Below are 18,616 nucleotides of genomic sequence, written 5' to 3' on the forward strand. Positions count from 1 at the left end.
CAAACGAAGATACATAGGGAGGAGGGAGCCGCAGTAAAGGGAGGTCACGCGTAGTCATTGCAATGTTGTCATTGGCGACCAGGATAATGCTGGATGTTCTTTCTTGGCGACAATAAATTTTAAATTATTCCATGACTTTGATAATATGCAAGTGGGTGTTGTTACGACCATGATCCTGGCTGCCTTGTAAGGTCCAATTCAGAATGTCATATGTGGCGAATATATGGAATTGTTCTCTCCCTGGTTAATATCTACAATGTCTTCTTATTCATGCTTAGAGTGTACTGTTAAGAAGATTAATTTAGAAATTTGTTTACCTTAGTCGATGGCATAGTTCAAAGCTTCACTAAAATTATTCAGAGGAACTGGGTTACTGTAGTGCAATGGGATTAGAGGAGAATATTTTAGTTGGTATTTGAGAGCGGTTTCCAAAAAGTTGGAAACATAGAGGGAATGCAGGACTGAAGTTGGTATTCACTTTCAACTTCTTTGGATTGTATCTTACAAATTTCATTTAGTTTTAGTAAAAGCAAACCAAAATAGACTAAAACTTTCGAATGGTAAATGAAAGCAAACAGCAAGTTAATGACGGCTAACTGCGTCAAAGTAGAATGATCTCCAAGCACTCAAAATGATACGTAAATTAACTTCGCTTTGCATTCCCAAGTCATCTTCCCTGTGGGTACAATTAAGGTGACTGAACACCATTGTATCGGAGAAATATGCAACTCCTTAACAGCACTGCACCCTAAAAGTAGTGGAGTCTAACAATGTTGCGTTCCAAAAGCCCTCACGCTGCAATCAAAAGAGCCGACAGTGTGGTGGAAGGACTCTTAATTATTCCAGTGATGCAGCGTTAAATGTCTGGGGATGTCACTTTTATTACACTTGGCGGTTAAATGATAGAGCTCTAAAAATTCATCAGAAGGCGAAAAATATCCACCAGCCGAAAAATATCTACGGGGTAAGATAAGGGATAGATGGCCTAGGACTTAAGAGCGTTGGGTGAGGGCCACGGCCAGGAGAAGCAGGTGGCATCCACCCAAAATAAGAAGGGGAGGGGAAACAGGTAGAAAAGGTTCATAAACAATAAAAAGCTTCACACTGCAGGAAAAAGGAGAGACGAAAAAGGTGATGGAATTATTTGCAAAAAGCAAACGGCCCCAGTGCTTGAAAAAAAGGAATGAACTTCATGGAAAAAACTAACTAACTAAAGATAGGAAAACGGAACTTTTAATCCTGTGGTGGAAAGGCAATATAGCCGATTTACTCCTCAAGAATTAGGCAGATATGGAGATCACTAAACTGAACAGAAAATGTCAACCATGTCATAAGTTTCAGAAAGGCGATCACACACAACTGAGAAACTTTCACTGACCAGATCTTAATTAAAGTCTTTAAAATAGGAAGTCAACGGTTGGATAAGACATTATCATTAAATACAAAAAAAAAAAAATAATGAGATCGTCACGAAACGTAGGGCCAAAAACCTGAAAAAACATGTTGAGATTACCGGATTTCAAAATGTATAACGAACTTGCTGGTTGACTAGGGTATACCGTGAGGGTAGAGCTATCCCAAATTCTTTTGTGGCGAAAGTTGACCATACAGGGCAGCCAGTAACGAACCTGGCCCCGAGAAGCGGAGGGAAATAATTGTTACACTTTCTTTTGTGCCTTTTCATTTTTACGTCATTTGCCAAAAGTCATGTGTCTTTTAATCTGGTTCCGCCAGTCGCGGCATCAAAGGGAAAAAGAAGGAAAAGGAAAAGAAATGAAGGCGCATGCAGCGTCTCAACTAATAAAAAAATAATATTAGAGCAAAATACAATCATCAAAATAATAGGTACCTCCGCCGTAACCGGTTTCAAGATTAGTTTTGAAATGGGGAGAAATGGATAGCTTAAGTTTGGCGGCGCCTCAGCATGCAGATGAGGAAAGAGCAAAAAATTTGTAGTCTTGCAGATTACTCACTGAGAAAGCTATCACCACTCCTGGCAGATAAGTATAAACTACAAATTCATAGAATGAGAAGAAGGAAAAATTTGAGGTTCGTTACGAATATTGGGCGGAAGTCGTCTGACTTGGTGACTGGATCGGGATCCCGTATTGTATAGCACGGTGTCAAAAGCGCTAATCGTGCAGCGTCAAGGACTCTTCTTTACCGGTCGGTTGAAATCTGCACGGAGGTTCGTGACGAATTTCATAGAGAGTGTATCCAATTTTCGGAAATAGATCCTTTGTATAGACCAGATAATCCCACACACTCGTGAATTCTATTTCAACTCAATGATGAGATTTCGTCAACACTATATGCTAATATGGCGCTGATTCAACTATGACGTCTTCTGCATTGTGGTTTAGTTGCAGCTGTCAGATTGCAGGGTCAGAAGATTCTCTTTCGCGTGTGTAGAACGTTAATGTCATTCATTAAGGTCATCCTAGGTTAACTCAAGTCAGCTCTAGCAACGAAAGCGGACGGGTGTAGAATAAAATGCGGGGGGTTCACAAGGAACTATGCCAGCCATAGGTGAAATATTGGACATACTGAAGCAGAAAGTTACTGTCGTATGCTGTTGGATACGACCTTGTGTCGAAAGTTGTTTCAGACGTATTCAAAATGCAACGTACACGAGGAACTAGTGGAATTTTTTCAGATCTCTCAGTGAATTCCAAAGGAGCGTCCAGACAGCAACGTTTTCGGCAACGAAATCTAAAAGTATTGGGGCAGAATTTGGGGTTAGCTGTCCAGTATGTTGAGTAGATTACAACCGAAGGCATCCCTCAAGTCAACACCAGGCATGAATTTTACGAATATTACCGAAGAGAAGATTTGACGAGCCAAAACCAGCTCCAGTACCTCGAGGACCCTGGTCTGGATTATATGGTATAATTTATATATAACAACAAATATATATCATTGGTCGGTCATTGTCGCTTTGAGGAATTTCGATCATTCCTCATTGGAGGGTGACCTATCTTCTCCCAAAAAAAGAATGCGGATACCCGGGACTAGACCGATTATTTACTTCCCAACTCAAAAAGTTTATAACGTCCGTTGTTAGCGGAGACCAACTACCTTCTCTCCGAGGAGCAGAAGGGCTACCGAGTTTGATCATACTAAGTGCTATCTGACACACTTGATGTACTTAAATGACATCCAGTTGTATGCTGGTACTACTGCGAATAGCAAACATCTTTAGTCGTGATATTGTGATGGAGTTTGGATTGGACAAGTGTCAAATCCAAGCCATCTGGGAAGGTTATCACGAGCCGCATGCTGGACATAGCATTGGTGACCTTCTCATCCAAGTTATGGCCGAGACAAACTTCTTTAATACCTAGAAGAGGAATACTGCATATAATAAAATGAAGTTTTTCATTAGTCTGACTTAAGACAGTAAAAAAAAATGATTTGCTTGTTTTGAAACTGCAGATACTACAGGGTAACTGGGTTTTCAGGACTTACTCAGAAAAACAGTCTGAAGATGAAAGCTCTAGAAAAGATTTGGTACAAAACTTAATTAGCAATTAGTAGTAGTAGTAGAGTAGGCTCCGAACCAACGTTCGGAGGGAAAATCGTTGGCTTTGAACATTTAAAAACAATAGGTTCAATCAATGCAGAAAATGTTTAGTTGATAGTCAGGCATGTATTGTCCAGACCAATCAACATTGCATGCTAAGCAATGTAAATAACAGACAAAGCTGACGAAGCCAGAAGAAAACTCTGGCATCCGTCAAATGCACCATGGCGGTACCCATTGTGCATTATGACAGACACGATCTCTAATCCATCTCGAGGATCCAGATCCCACGTAGTCGAGATGTAGATTTCCAGAATAACGTGTTGCAAAATGGGGATGGTAGTGTGAAGTCTACACTGACTGGTCTTTTTAAGGTTTTGTGTGAAACAAAACCTTATTAGAATCGAGACGGTGTCTGTCTGTCCGTCTGTCTGTCTGTCTGTCTGTCTGTCTGTCACACCCGATTTATTCGGAAACGACTTGACCGATTCTCACGAAAATTGGTGAGAGTATGTAATCTGGTGATCCCTTTACATGCAGTAAGTGGCGCCATCTTGTGTTAAGTTTAAGGGGGGCTCCCCATACATGTGAATGAAGGGTGTAAATTTTTTTTTCATAGAATGTAGCCATGTAGGGTATCAAATGAAAGGTCTCAATTAGTATTTTTCGAATCTGGTTCAATATTTGATATTAGATGAAACATAGGGAGTGAGGGTTCAAAATATGACCCACCCAAAAGTGTAACAGGTCTCGTTCTCAGAACCTATCCAATCGAAAAATCTGAAAAGAATCACAGTGGTGCATCTCTACGAAATCTAGGCCTCAAAATATATCCGGTTCCGATATCTGCAGAAATAAAGTTAATAATAGTATATTTCCACATTTTAGAAATTTACCCGGCACCCCCCTTATGTTCATCCCAGAAGTACAAAATTTGACGTGCGTGTAATGAAGAGCATAATGCACAGTTTGGTCAAGTTTGAAGAAAATCCAACAATTATTAACAAAGTTATAGGGGGTGAAACTTTACAATTTTATGTGAATTTCGTGCACTCTACAACCTGCATGACGTCATCACCACATATCAATTCGTCAATACCACAACGAAATGAGTTCTTATGAATTAGGTCGCAGAGAATTATTTTGTTTTAGTTTTTTAGTTATTTGTCTACCAGACATATGTGTATGTAGGTATATAATATATCCGTGCTAATGAACTTTGCGGGTAGTGCCTAATTCAAATAGATATAAGAAGTAAATCGGAAATATGGATACGATCAATTTATATACGTGCATATATGTGTACAGTATTCGGTAATAAGCAGTTTGTTTGTTTAGGGTGAGCGTGATATCTATGGCTGTAATATGTACGTATGTCTCGTAGTTTGGAAAAATATGAAGGATTATGTCGGCTTTGTAGCTATATACGGACAGAAAAATGTGCGTTGCAGTTTCTCACATAAGATGAACACAAAACCTTTATACCCGAAGCGCGAGTTTCCGGTATTCCGACTTGTTTCTTTTTTTACAGGGCCTCCTTTATGAAATTGTAACGTGATAGTGATTCACCACCTCAGATACGGATGACCTTCGCATCCGCGCAATAAATGCAAATTAATGCCCTTAAATGTGGGTTGGGGTTTAACAAAGAACTTCGTGCAACCTTCGGCAATCCGATACCCAGCGCATAAATATCATTTTGATAACCATATGGCCTTGACATATGGATATCAGCGTGAATTTGAGAGGCTTTCTTTCCACAACCCAAGGCAAATAAAATTACCTACACATTAACTGAGGTTGGACGACCTTGGAGGACATACCTAGAATCTTTAGTACAAAATGTTGACTGGGATTTGAATTTCTAACTGGCTTTGCATTTCTAATTGATTTTGAATTTCTAATTTCAATTTTGTATTTATTATTTACTGCGATTTAATATGTAAATATTTCCACTGACGAAGCACTTGAAAATTAGTAATAATACATATTATTTCGAGGTTATCTAAAATAAAGACCAATATTCAATCAAGGGGAGAAACCAAGTAATGAAATGTCAAAGAAAATGGAAAAGTAAGAAGATTATAAATAGCTGGTGAGGATTTCGTCAGGGTACGGCTTCTCCATCCCTCTGCCATACTCAAGTCTATGCTCTCCGGCACTACGTGTAGTTTGAGCCATTTCGAATGATGGATAGATCCGTAGAGCGATATTTATTTTTGACCAGCCGAAGCCTCAATTTTTTGCTATACCTTTTTCACACAAACGAAGATCTTGGTCAGCGCACAGGCGTGGCATTCCGTATGCAATGTGATCGGAAGACGGAAGTGTCAGTGGATAGATCATACATTAAGGAAGGGCGGTCATTGCATTGCTGCAGTGAAATCAACTCTCTCGAGATGACTGGCGTGGCTCACTTAAGGGCACTTGGCGCAGACCAGCATAGTAGATAACAGCGTCTCAGGAAATAGTGGGGGGAGCTGAGCGCATTTCAGGTGACCGCAAACGACTGCACATAGGTGCGATTGGCGTGCTATACCCCACATTATATATACCTTTCTCAGAATAGTTGTGGCCGTCCCACTGACTTTGTGCAGCTGGGAGGGTAATTTCTAACCTCCGAATCATGGGCATTCTCAACAGTAGATTCTGTTGAAACTACCACATTTCAGCTACTGCTATTTTCGCAAAGACAGTTGCTCATGGAAGACCTTTGTTTTGTCAAATGAGAGGACGAGAATAAGCACTTTCGTGTTACCACCAGTCAGCATGGAGAAACTTCAAAAAACTATCTGGCGTCAACAAAATTTTCAGGTCTCTGGAGGAATGCTATAAAGCTCCACTTTCATTGTGAGTTTTCACTCCATTGTGAAATATCCAGACAAACCCTTTTTTGTATTTTTAGTGTTTTTCGTATTCGAGCTTAACTGAAGAGTATATTTCACTACATTAACACTAATCCTACAGAAGGGAGGCAAATTTAAGGACGGGATTCAAACTAAGGGCAATAAGGTCGAGAGACTGATGCGCAACCAATTGTCCTGTCAACTAAAGACGTGGACCTTTTTCTATGAAATGTGATATTTAACGTTTTCACGCTTCTCCTTCAAAAGAGGCTAGGAAAGAGGGAATGTGAGAAGAGACAATCACTTTAAGAGTTTGTAACACCTTTCGAAAACCATCAGACAAGACTAAGACTGAAGATTTTTTCCTGATATTGATGGGACGAAAAACACCCAGAGATTAGCTATAGTTAGAATAGCGATTGTATGAAACCATTGTTCACGTATAGATGGCTGCAGCTTCGGGTGCAGGATTACCAATACGTTTTGCTATCTTTTTAAAAAAAAATTTGGCATGCAACGCTTCAGGTGTGAAAAGTTTTGTTGATTTTTTATGTAACAATATATATAGCTCGTAGTGGATATACCCGATATTTGATTCGACGTGGTACTGACACTTTGTCTCGTGTGAAGTAGTAATTTGACGCGAAATGAGCAACTTTAACCTATTTTATTAAAGGAATCAGAAAACATGTGTAGCTTCCATGCCACCCTGCACTGTTCTAAAAGAAATGAATGTCAAACTTCTGGTGCAATGCTAAAATTGAAGAACTTTACAAAGTTTGCCTTCACGCCTAGAGACACAGTCAACGTAGCAGGAACCGGGACCTGAGTCTGAGGCGAGAAAAGAACTGTAGATAGCCATCTCAAGAAGTAAAAATGTACAATTCAAGACATTATGCAAGAAAGCGGCCTCCAACCCAAAAGGAACCGCATAAAAGACAGTCATGGCATCAACCAAGGGTAAACACTGACCACACACTGTGGGATATTATTAGTACCCTCTTTTTATAAGTTAAATCAAACCTGCCCCTGTCCAAATAGATCTCGATAAAATGCCAAGGTAGCCACTGAAGAAATCCTGGAAGCCACGAAGAAGATTGTCAAACATAAAGCCTCAGGCTTAGACGGTACTCCCAATAAAGCTTAAAGGTTCATTGAAACATTCTTTACATGCCTCAAAGAAGAGATTTTCCTGGAAAAGTGAAGAACACACAGGTTTTTGCTAATCCCGGAGCCAAACAAACCTTTGGCTGATCTTTCGTCTTATAAGCCTATAGGCCTATTAGACGGCATCGGCCAACTTTTCGAATGCGTCAGCTTCAATAGACTTGTACCAATCACAGAAAGGGTGGGTGGTCTCTCGGAAAAGCAAAACGGATTCCGAAAGGCAAGATCTACTGTCGATGCGATCAGTACTATGACGAAAATCGCGGAGGAAGCAAGACCAATAAATCATGCATAGTAGTCCCTCTCGATTTGAAGAATGGATCGGATGGATATTGCAAAATGGAGCAAAATAATTGCGTGTTTAGCCAAATTAGGCGCCTCTAAATGCCTGATGCGAATAGACATAGGATTTCTTCTGGAGAGGCTATTGTGTTACCATTCAGACTATGGACCTATGACGTATAGGGAAATCTGCGGGGTCCCACAAGGATCGGTCCTCTTCTGTGGATAATAATGCATGACGCCATTTTGAAGTTACAGCTGCCCAAAGGAGTGACAATCGTTAGCTTCGCAGACAATATCGGCGTGATTATCGTGGCATAAGATATTGAGGAGATTCAGGTCTTCAAAAACGAAACGATTTTTTAAATCAAATCTTGGTTAGAATATGCTGGTCTGTCGTTTGTAGAGACTAGTAATAGAAGAAAAATCGCAACTTCATACTGATTGAGTGCGTGTGCTTACCGTACATCAGACGAAGCACCATGAGTGATAGCGGGCATGGTCTTCATCGCCGTCTTGGCGGAGGTGGTTCGACGAATTCTATAACCTATCATAATCAATCAGCGAGTTCTGTACCTCTCATCGTCACTTAGCACGAAGTGATTCACTTAGAGGACGCTGGACTCACAAAATTATTCCAGATGTCTCAAATAAAGGCACGGTGAAGTTAGCTATGACCGAACTCAATTTCTAAGCAGATACTTTGGGCGTGATGGCCTCATATTTTTCAACCTGCGAGATGACTACGAAGGATGCGGAGGATGTTGTTTTTAACATAAAAGGAACAACGTGAGTGAAGGCTATCAAATTTGCAAGGGTACTGTCCCGAAAGACATCAGTCGCCAAAACGAGATTAAGAAATTCCGGACTACCAATCTTGATTTAAAAAACGCTTATCGATTAGGATGGCTCACCGAAATTAATGACGACAAAATGATGCTAGCGATTAAATTAAACGCATGTTGCACCATACGAGACACTGTTGAAAGATTTGGGGTTCGTCAAAGAAGCTTGAATATGTAAACAAGCCCGATATTTGAATTCCTCATGACTCAAAAAGGTTCATTGGAAACCCCTTATTAATATTTGCGATATGCGATTAACGATCCTTTTTTAAAAAGAACGACAACTGATGACTAGAAGTGGATCGTTTACAAGATTGGACAGCGCAAACAGGCTTAATCCTGGCCTAAGTTACCTAAAACCACTTCACAACTTTTTTCTTGTACCGGAATCAACGTTTTGTTTAGTAACACGGAGATCACCCGCAAACCGGAAAACGGCGTAAATGACTGATGCAAACGGAGAGAATTTGTCAAAAAAATGAGCTCAAAAGACGACTGAAAGCCAAGCAGAACGCCAAGGAGAAAGCCGAGAAAGTTGCAATGCAGCAAGCTTAACCCCAGAAGCAGGTCGAGGTTAAGCCAAAGATCAGCAAGGAAGGCATCTCGCCGAATGATTTGATGCTGATTTTAAAATGGATCCCGTTTCGCACCCGCAGCTACACAAATTCCACGTTAGTGTCTCTCTAGAAAACTCCATAGGAAAATACAACACTCTTCAAGGCAGCGAGGTCCTCGAGGACGCGCTGTTTAGCGTTGTGTGAAGAGTCCACGCAATTCGAGAGCCTAGCGCTCAACTCATATTCTACGATTTACGCGGTGAAGGAGCTGAATTCCATGTAATGGCGAACGCAAAGTTGTACGAAAGTAAAGAAAAGTTCCAGGAAGATACAGCCAAGATTCGTCGGGCTGTATTCATTGGAGTGAATAGGGTGCCGGGGAAGACTAAAAAGGGAGATCCGTCGATCATATCCGGGACGATCAAGCTGCTGTCGCGTTGTTCATTTACACTTCGGATTCAAAGAAATAAAATTCAGGCGGCGATATTTAGACCTGATTCTGAACCATAAAGTGAGGAAGACGTTTCACATTCGTGCTAAGGCCATTTTCAGATAATTCCTAGATCAGATGGAACTCTCAGGGACCGAGATTCCAATGATAAATATGATTGCCGGAGTCTACGAAATTAGCCGCCAGTTCCGAAATGAAGGCATCGATCATCGATGGCATGGTACCAAATACCACCCCGAGGTCTCGGGCGGTCCGGACAAGAAATCAATTTCATGCCTCCATTGAAGCATGTCTCAATGATGAAAACCATAGAAGAATTACTTAAAGTTAAATTCGCGAGTTTGACAAATCTGAACTCGAAAGAAGCCAGTCAATTCCTGAGCGACCTATGCAAGTATTAAGTCGAGTGCCCGGCCCCTCAGACCTCGACACGTCTCCTCGGCAAACTCGTCAATTCATAGAAGAAATTTCCATAAACCCGAGATTTATCTGTGACTACTCTCAAATTATGAACCTGATCGCCAAGTATTATTGATCCGAACCAGGACTTACGGAACGTTTTGAATTGTTCATAATGAAAAAAGAAGCTTGAAATGCTTACACGGAATTGATTGATCCAGTGGCGCAACGCAAGCGATTTGAACAGCAGGCAATTGATAAGGCAGTCAGCGATGATAAGGTCCAAATGGTTAATGAAAACTTCTGCACAGTTCTTGAATACGGTCCATTTCCAACCAATGGTTGGGGTATGGGCATAGACAAGCTGGCTATGCTCCTGACGGATTCAAATGACACCGAGGAATTGCTATTTTTTCCCGCTATGAAGCCAGATGATCCCAAACTCGCAAAACCAGCCGAAGTTCAAGTTACCGGTGACGCGGCTGATCAAGATGAAAAGTAGTAATTCAGAATCCAGTGTAACAAATAACAAGGAGACAACAGCAAATTATGTTCTTCCTAGAAAGTATTAAAGTTGAAGCGGAACATGTATAGTTAAAGAAACGAAGAAGTTGACGCATATGAAAGAAATTACAGCGGACGCTAGCGTTGCGGAACTATCAAATAGTTATATATAAAGTTATTTGTTTTGTCTAAATCGGAAAAGATAGTGTTTCCATCCATCGCAGGAAAAACCGGTAAAAGAAATCAACCATACATTCTCTGTTTCAGCTTCCCACGACAGATTCATCTGTGGCAAGACCAACAACGGACATTGAACAACTTGGGCCTGGAGCTTAGTAAGGCAGATTTGAGAAGTGAGAAGTGAAGAAATCTTTAAGAACATCACCAAAGAAAGGTAATGCTCTCAGTGTGGTGCTATTGAAAGGGAGTGGTGTTTTTTGAGCTCCTATTGTCTTAGTATTGCGGCATTATCTGTCATCGAGCAACGAAATTTGTCAACTGCATAAGAGTTCTGCTCCACCAGGTCCATTTATATTTTTGATGACTCGTCGAAAATTATTGAGGTTTGGATGGGACGTGCTGCCTTACCCACTATAATCGTCTGACCTTTCACCGTCAAAAGCCCATTCATTTCGCTTTTTTCGAAACTCCTTGAATGAAGTAATGTTAAATTTAGATGAAGCGATAAATCAGCACCTTCTTCAGTTTTCCTTCACTAAAGGCAGCTTCTTCTAAAAGGGGGGATCGTGAAACTTACCGAAGGGTGGCAAAAGATGGAAAAACCGGAAAAAATATCATTGATTGGCATTTGTTCCCTATACAAATTAATGAGTTTAAAAAACGCACGAAAACCCGCAATGACTTTTTACACAACCCAATACAAAAGTCAAAATTCAAAGACAATGCTTTCATTTACATCTAGTTTCGCTCCTATTTCTCTGGGCTAGAGATTTTCCTCCTAAATGATTATGACAAGCAGAAAATGTTCCCAGAAGAAGGAAGGAACAAAAAAAATAATTAGGATTGGCGAGAGAATTGGGTACAATTACTGTAGTTTAAACATTTGATAGACCACCGAACAGGGTAACGTTTTATTAAAGGAAAGCCCAACTGAGCATCGTACTTAAAGTTAGACCTTGGCGGCATTTCCAAATGTAAAATCATATTTTTTTAAAAAATATTCCATCCGGGAAAAATGCGGCAAACATTTTGATTTATTGAAATGACGCGAATGCTTATCAAAAATATTCAAAACTGCGCGTGGGAACTTGCCAACTAGATGGAATATTTCTTTGAATTCAACGCATTCACACTTCGCTGAATCTTTAAAGAAACCAAACATAATTTTTAGATTGCAGTCATGACTGCTATGCCCTCTGTGGTTTAACAATCTTTTGAAGTTATTTTTTCAGAGAGATGGAATGCCTTAATCGAGTGATGCGACAGCAATAATTTAACTGATTTGGTTTCATGTTTATGTAAAAGAAACAATTTTTCTGAAAGACTTGGATGCCCAGATTGCTAGTAGTTGGGATGTGAAGGAAAGGGTTTTATTGTTTAATTTAGTCATACTAGATTTTTCGCTGATTCTTTTTGTGCATAGGCATACCATAATACATCCGAATTCGTTTGACTTCAGTTGACCTATAAAATCATTCTAAATCCTATTAAAAGTAATCTTATTCCGGATGTAAAATTAAAGTGATTTATTGGGTGAATCATAAGCCGGAATATTTAAATAACTCTGATCCAACATTTTTATTTTAAACTCAGATTAGACAGGCTTAAAGACAACGATTCCTTTAACTCGCATTTCAACAGACGAGTACCAGGGATTAATGCTTGAGGCTTACAAATCTGTGCAGAATAGATAAACGTGTTTTTTTTTCCAAATTCATACCTAATTAATTTTCATCATAGCAATCCATGTAACACCTGATGTTGCGCATTTATTAGTGTTTTCCCAGCTCAAAGTCGTGCATATATTTTCTGCTTGTCTTCTCCTCCTCTAGAAGACTATTCAGTTTCACTCACTTCGGATCAAGACAAAAAAAATGAAAAATGTATCACTAAAAACTGCCGAGTTAGACTGACCGAGTCCACTTTTTAAGCCCCCGCCGCACTATAAAAACTTGTGTATACAAATCAGATACAACTATTAACTTCACTTCAATGGCCGGTAATTAACTCAAGAGGCACACACGTACCGAAAAAACGAGCCAATAAATTTTCAATTTAGACCGAGGGACCCGGAAAAAAGTAGAATCTAGATGATGATCATCAGCGGCAGAAGGCAAGATCCCGCATTTCTTCTTCAATTAATCAATTGATCGCCTTGAATTTGAAATTGGGCGGCCAAGCGTGACGCGAGGAACGTTCAAGATCGGGGAACTCTAAGATACATTCAACTATCTACGTTATATGTACGCATGTAACACAACTTGATGATACTCCCGGAATTCTTGATAGACACAGACACCCTTGTAGGGTGACTTTGTAATCAAAAATCAAATTGAATTCAATTTAGATCGTTTGTCACGATCATTGGCTCTTTGAGCGAATCACAGCGCGATCACTAGCCCACCACGCGGTTCGAGATGCTGGCAGCGTTGGGGATCACCAAAGATATTGTAGTGTCTTTTTGGCACCTTCCCTTGGAAGCAGGCGAAGCTAAATATTGGATTTTTAACGGGTTAATAAAATGGCTCTTATTTATTCCGAGTTTATTCTTGAAGGTGTTATTTATTATTTATTTATTTAAATTTATTCGGACATCGGACCAAATCCGCAAAAAATATTTCTTTTAGCATAAGGAGGAGAGAGTAAATCACTGCGACCTTGCGACACTGACCCGCTTCATCGGAATTTATCACTGCATTCACCCCGTGAGGTAGATTTAACCTTTGTGATCACTCGCGAAAACTCCGATCCTCACGCGCGCCATCCCCGTTCTCCCATGAGAAAGAACTTCCTTCACTCGTGCCTGCACCGGCTCAAAGCACGTGAAATAAACCCAAACAAATTTCAATTTCCTTTCAATACACAATCGAAACAAGAACAAAAATCCAAATTACTTTCTCCTCCACAAGTTATTTTCGAGTTTCTTTGATATTCCGCAAAAATGCAATTTCCTCTTCAAGAAAAGATCGTTGGTCGCGTGCGCATTGAACACAATGTCGCGATTTGTTAGTGTCGTGGCTGCTTTTGTTGTTGTCGGGGTCTGATCTTCTGATCCTCTCACGTATACTTTCCGGTGGAGCAGCCCAAAAGAAAGCAACCTACACCATGATCATTCTCAGGTATTTTTAGAATGGCCGGTGTTTGTATCTTTACGAGCGAAATTTCAGTAAAAGATACAAAGACAAGATACTTTCAGTGCGGAAAGATTTTGTTTTGTTATTTCGGTACAGACGCGATGCTTCAAGGATGTCACCGCAGATCTAGCGACGATCATGCGTTCAGCAATAGCACAAACACTAACTTGAAAGTTGGCAAATTTAAAAATCAAATTGGAAAAGATTTAAAATTTATGTAGCGATTTAAATTCACTTTCTATTTTCTATGGAGACCAGACTCGAGACTTGAATTTATAGGAAGTTGAGAAGAAAATTAAATTTTTTATTGATTTCCATTTTCCACCAACCAAATAAATTTTAATTTTATGTGCACTTTCTCTCCTCCAAAACAGTCGATTAATCCTCGCTTATTTTATATCCTTTTCGTTAATTGCAGTACAAAGAATCTAACGGTCGTATCTCAGATCGTTCGTGACGACATTGAAAAATATCGCGATGTTACCGTTACGACGGAATTCGGTTGACTGAATTTGCTTTGCTTTTCGGGGAGCATCTCATCGTGGCAGCGATAGCAGCACCGAACAACGCACCATTCTCGCTTCAGATGATGGTGATTCTTGAAGTTCTTCCGCCAAAAAGCATTCTATGGCGATGACTCCGGCAGCGGCAGCAACAGCACACCACGAGGGCAGCCTCGCCACCCCATTTCGTGTTCACTGAATGCGAACAGCCACTGTATGACGACACTATGTTCCACTAGTGCAGACACAAAACATTGAGTCAAAGGGACCGATGACTAGGAGCCCGGTCGCCCGGTTGACGTGTGGCGTCGGACGACCTTTCTGTGGCTGAAGAAAAGGGGAGCCAAGTGAGCAATTTTGGGGGTGGATGCAAGTGCGGTGAAATTGCGAAAGCTCTTGGCGAAGCTCGAATGCAACGAAAATTCATAGATGGGATAGTGAGTGGGTGGTGGGACGAGGTGGGGTGGTTCAGATGAGCTTCATTCATGAAAGCCGGCCTTGAGGGAAGGCAGAGAGCGAGTGGTGAGTTTTGAATGAGAATGCAGTTGGGAGCGAATGGCGGGGAAAGTCTTATACGATGCATTTAGAAGAGGAAAACGCTAAGTGTTTACAAACTTTCTCCCTTCCCACAATAGAGTCAATCGAAGAAATGCATGAGATAATTCTTCCCAATTTAGCCGCATTAGTCGGGTAGCAATTTTTCTCGCTTATTATAAGCATTGCCGAGAATGGATAGAAATTTTGTGCTAGAGAAATGAATTTTGAATTTCGGAGAAACAAATTTCCAAAGATAAAATCATGCATATAATTCCACCACTACCAAAGGTACAAGATAAAAGGAATGTTTATAATGTTTTTTTGAAGAGGATACGTTTAATATATGAGGACAACTGGGTTGCTCTGAATTGGAAAGAATCTATTGAAGACTATCAAAGAAGGCCCAGAACAATATTGACCAAAAGGCAAGTGTTCCTAATAGTCGATCTGACTACTGATGGAATAAAGAAATGACTCTATCAGCGATAGGAAGACCTGACAATGCAAAGTGATAGAAAGCGAGGTTATCTGAAAAAAAAGGTAAACAGAATTGAAACAAAATGCTTTATACATTGGTGTGAGATCGACGTAAACCTCTGGAATATGACTTACAAGATCATAATACGAAGGCTATGAAGGCACCATCTTATTTACCGCAAGCAAATTTTATGCCTTAATTTCCTTAAAAATATATATACAAAACAAAGTTTTCCCTTTTCCCGATACCTGCGGAAGAAAACAGCGAAATATTTCAACGAGGAAGCGATATCCTCAGCCTTCAGGAAAAATATTGTAGAGGATACATGGAACGCTCGATAGCAATAAAGACTTCAGGCTTGGATCCTTTCGTAATAAAGTCTTATAGCTGGCAGTGGACTGCAGAATAGACTAACATAGAATATAACTCCTTGGGAGCCATCTTTTCGCTTTCTGAAGGTGATATGTGACTAGTAGCCAATCAATCTCGCTTCGAGGGTGATATGTGGCTCTCCAGAACCCACGTCTACCATGGCTGATAGTGTGTGGCCACACCATACGTCGTACCTGCTATTAAGAAACCCACTACAGATCTAGACTGGGGAGTCGAAGAGCACCTCCCCGAATCGAAGGTGTCATACGCACAGTACCCATTAGGTAGTTTGCAATGGGGGTAACCGGCCGTATTTGAATGCAGTCTCATAATACCAGGTCTTCAGTAAATTTGGCCTTACCGTGCTACGAAAGACAATAGCACGGCGAAACTAGCCCACATATTCGGGGGAATCAAGATAAAACAAGTCGGGAAACCGGAATCTCGGTGCTTCAGGTATGAAAGGTTTTGTTTGCTTCTTCTGTGAGTATATTTAAGTGCAGAACTATCCAATTTGTACGGAGCCCGTTATATATATATACATTTAGTATGTCAGACTACTCGCTTTGATGTGATATTGACATTATGTTGCAGTAAAATGGTAGCCAATTTTGAACTACTGCAACTTTGTTAGTAATAGTATGATTTTGATCAAACTTGGGGATAACATGTTTCATATTATATTCTATACTATTGCAAACTTTTGTAGCTCTGAGATAAACGTAAGGGGGGTTTTTACTCAATTTCCCCCAAAAAATATAAACGTACTATTATTAACTTAATTTGAGCAGATATCGATATGGAGAGCATTTTGAGGCCTGGACACCGTATAGAAGCAGCGTCATGATTTCAGATTTTTTGGTTGGGTAGTTTCTGAGAATAGGTCCGTTAAAGAAATCATCACTTTCCACCCCTCCCACTACCCACCTTTCTAACAAATGTCAAAACTAAGATCGGCTTCTAAAAGTACTAATCGATACCTTTCATTTAATACCCAATATGACTATATTCGGTAAAAAAATGTTACACCCCCCTTTCGCATGTATGGTGACCCCCTTAATCAGAACCTATAAGGATAACACTCACTGCATGTCTGGGCGTTCATAGTTCTCACCTTCTTACCAAATTTGGTGTCAATCGATATAGCCATTTTTGAGAAAAGTGCGTGTGAGAGTTAGACTGACAGAGAAACAGACAGACAGGCAGGCGGACAGACGGACAGGCGGAAATAAGGAGTCTTAACCAGTCCAACAAACGGAACTAAAAGATCAGAAGGGCTTAAAGTGCCCAAAGTGGAAACGTCGGCTAGTGAAGCGAAACCGAAAGAAAATAAGAGCGATGATTGCACTAAGGTCGTGAACAAGAGAAGAGAGAAGAAGCCAAAGATGCGAATTCGCCCGGAGGCAATTGGAATTACCAGCAGAGGACATCTAACGCATGCGGAGATACTGAAGAAGGTGAAATCTGACCTCGACCTAAAAGACCTAGGCGGAAATGTCAGCAAAATCCGGAGGACCCAGAAAGGGATCTCATGTTTGAGCTGAAAAAATCCAGCGTGGGGCTTTCGTAACCAAGTTTTAAACTCACTTGGGGAGAATGTCGCGGTTCGTTCGCAAAAACATGAGGTCTATGTACGGTGCAAGGATGTCGATGAGGTAACATCCAGAGAAGAGATCTGCGCTACCTTGAAGGAACAATTAAAGTTGGAGGAATTCAGGGAAGAATCTATCGTGAGCCTAAGAAAAGCTTATGGCGGTGCTCAAACGGCCACAAGGCGACTGCCAGTGGAATCAGCCCAGAAGTTATTGGCCGTGGGGAAGAAACCCCAAATGCATTTTATGCGAAGAAAAGGAAGGAAGGGATAACCGGCATATTGCCTAAAGTGCCCTGAATTTAGGAAGGCGTTAACTGCAGTGAAAAAATGAGGTTAATATAAATAAACCCTCATCATTGCAGAATCGCACAAGATTTGCTTGCACAGACCAATTACTAATCCGCGATGGAGATTGCTATCATTAGTGAACCGTACAGAAATCTTGACGGACAAATTCGACTGGTGGAGCGGCGACATGGGCGTGCGGTCGTCAAGCCATACAATATAGCATGGGTCAGACGACTAGAGGCTTTGTGTGGGCAAAAATAAGCGGTATATTCGTATATAGCTGTTCCGCCCCACCGAGCCTCACACTGCCTGAGTTTGAAGACCTGCTAGACGATCTTGTCCACGACGCAAGGGGACGAGGTCGGCAGGGGGGCGGTGCTTATTTCGAAGCATTCGCCCAGTTAGATGTGGTTCTGGCCAACGAAGGCAATATAAACACTTATCGCAAAGGGGGAACTGGTTCAGTTGTAGTTCTGACTTTTGTCAGCCCTGCGTTAGCACATGAAATGTCCTGGCAAGTTAGCGAGGACACATACAGCAACCACCAGGCAATCACCTTTGAACTTGAGGACGGAGCCACAAGGCGGGGGAGCCGCACCCCGGAAGCCGAAATCCAGAAGAACACCAGGATGGTTTGTCAAAGCAATGGATGAGCAGACATCCATGGAGGTGTGGCTAGACTTGCCTAACAAAGTAGCACCTCCACGGATAGAGTTCTCCATGTCACACAGAGCATCTCTAAAGCATGAGACGCGTCGATGCCCAGGAGATGCTCATTCCCCACTATAAGACTCAATTATTGGTGGAATTGTGAGCCAGACGAATGGCTCAGAGGGCAACAGGTATGATCGATCAGAGGAAAAAGGAGCATGCCTATAGGGAAGCTCGCAAGAACCTCAAGCTCGCCATCCAGCGGAGTAAGAGGGAATGTTTTAAGGAGCTCTGTTCGGAAGTGA

General features: G+C 41.0%; 1 protein-coding gene and 1 pseudogene across 3 annotated transcripts in view; one reads left to right on the forward strand and one right to left on the reverse strand.

The window, feature by feature from the left end:
• The window catches only part of LOC119655179 (FMRFamide receptor), a 331,995-nt gene that overhangs the window by 239,105 nt on the left and 74,274 nt on the right, over positions 1 to 18,616 (reverse strand). Inside the window, exons 1-2 of one of the 3 annotated variants that reach the window (XM_038060931.1) lie at positions 14,218 to 14,672; positions 12,475 to 13,244 (exon numbers count right to left, since the gene is read on the reverse strand). The exons of 1 other annotated variant lie outside the window; for it this stretch is intronic. The gene's annotated coding sequence lies outside the window, so the exon portion shown is untranslated. Of the gene's footprint in view, positions 1 to 12,474; positions 14,673 to 18,616 lie in introns of those variants that run through there. One more of the 3 variants, XM_038060932.1, reaches the window with a different exon arrangement.
• On the forward strand, positions 9,107 to 10,572 carry LOC119653930 (annotated as a pseudogene).

Source organism: Hermetia illucens, chromosome 4 (genome assembly GCF_905115235.1).
Source record: "Hermetia illucens chromosome 4, iHerIll2.2.curated.20191125, whole genome shotgun sequence".
NCBI classification, from domain to species: domain Eukaryota; kingdom Metazoa; phylum Arthropoda; class Insecta; order Diptera; family Stratiomyidae; genus Hermetia; species Hermetia illucens.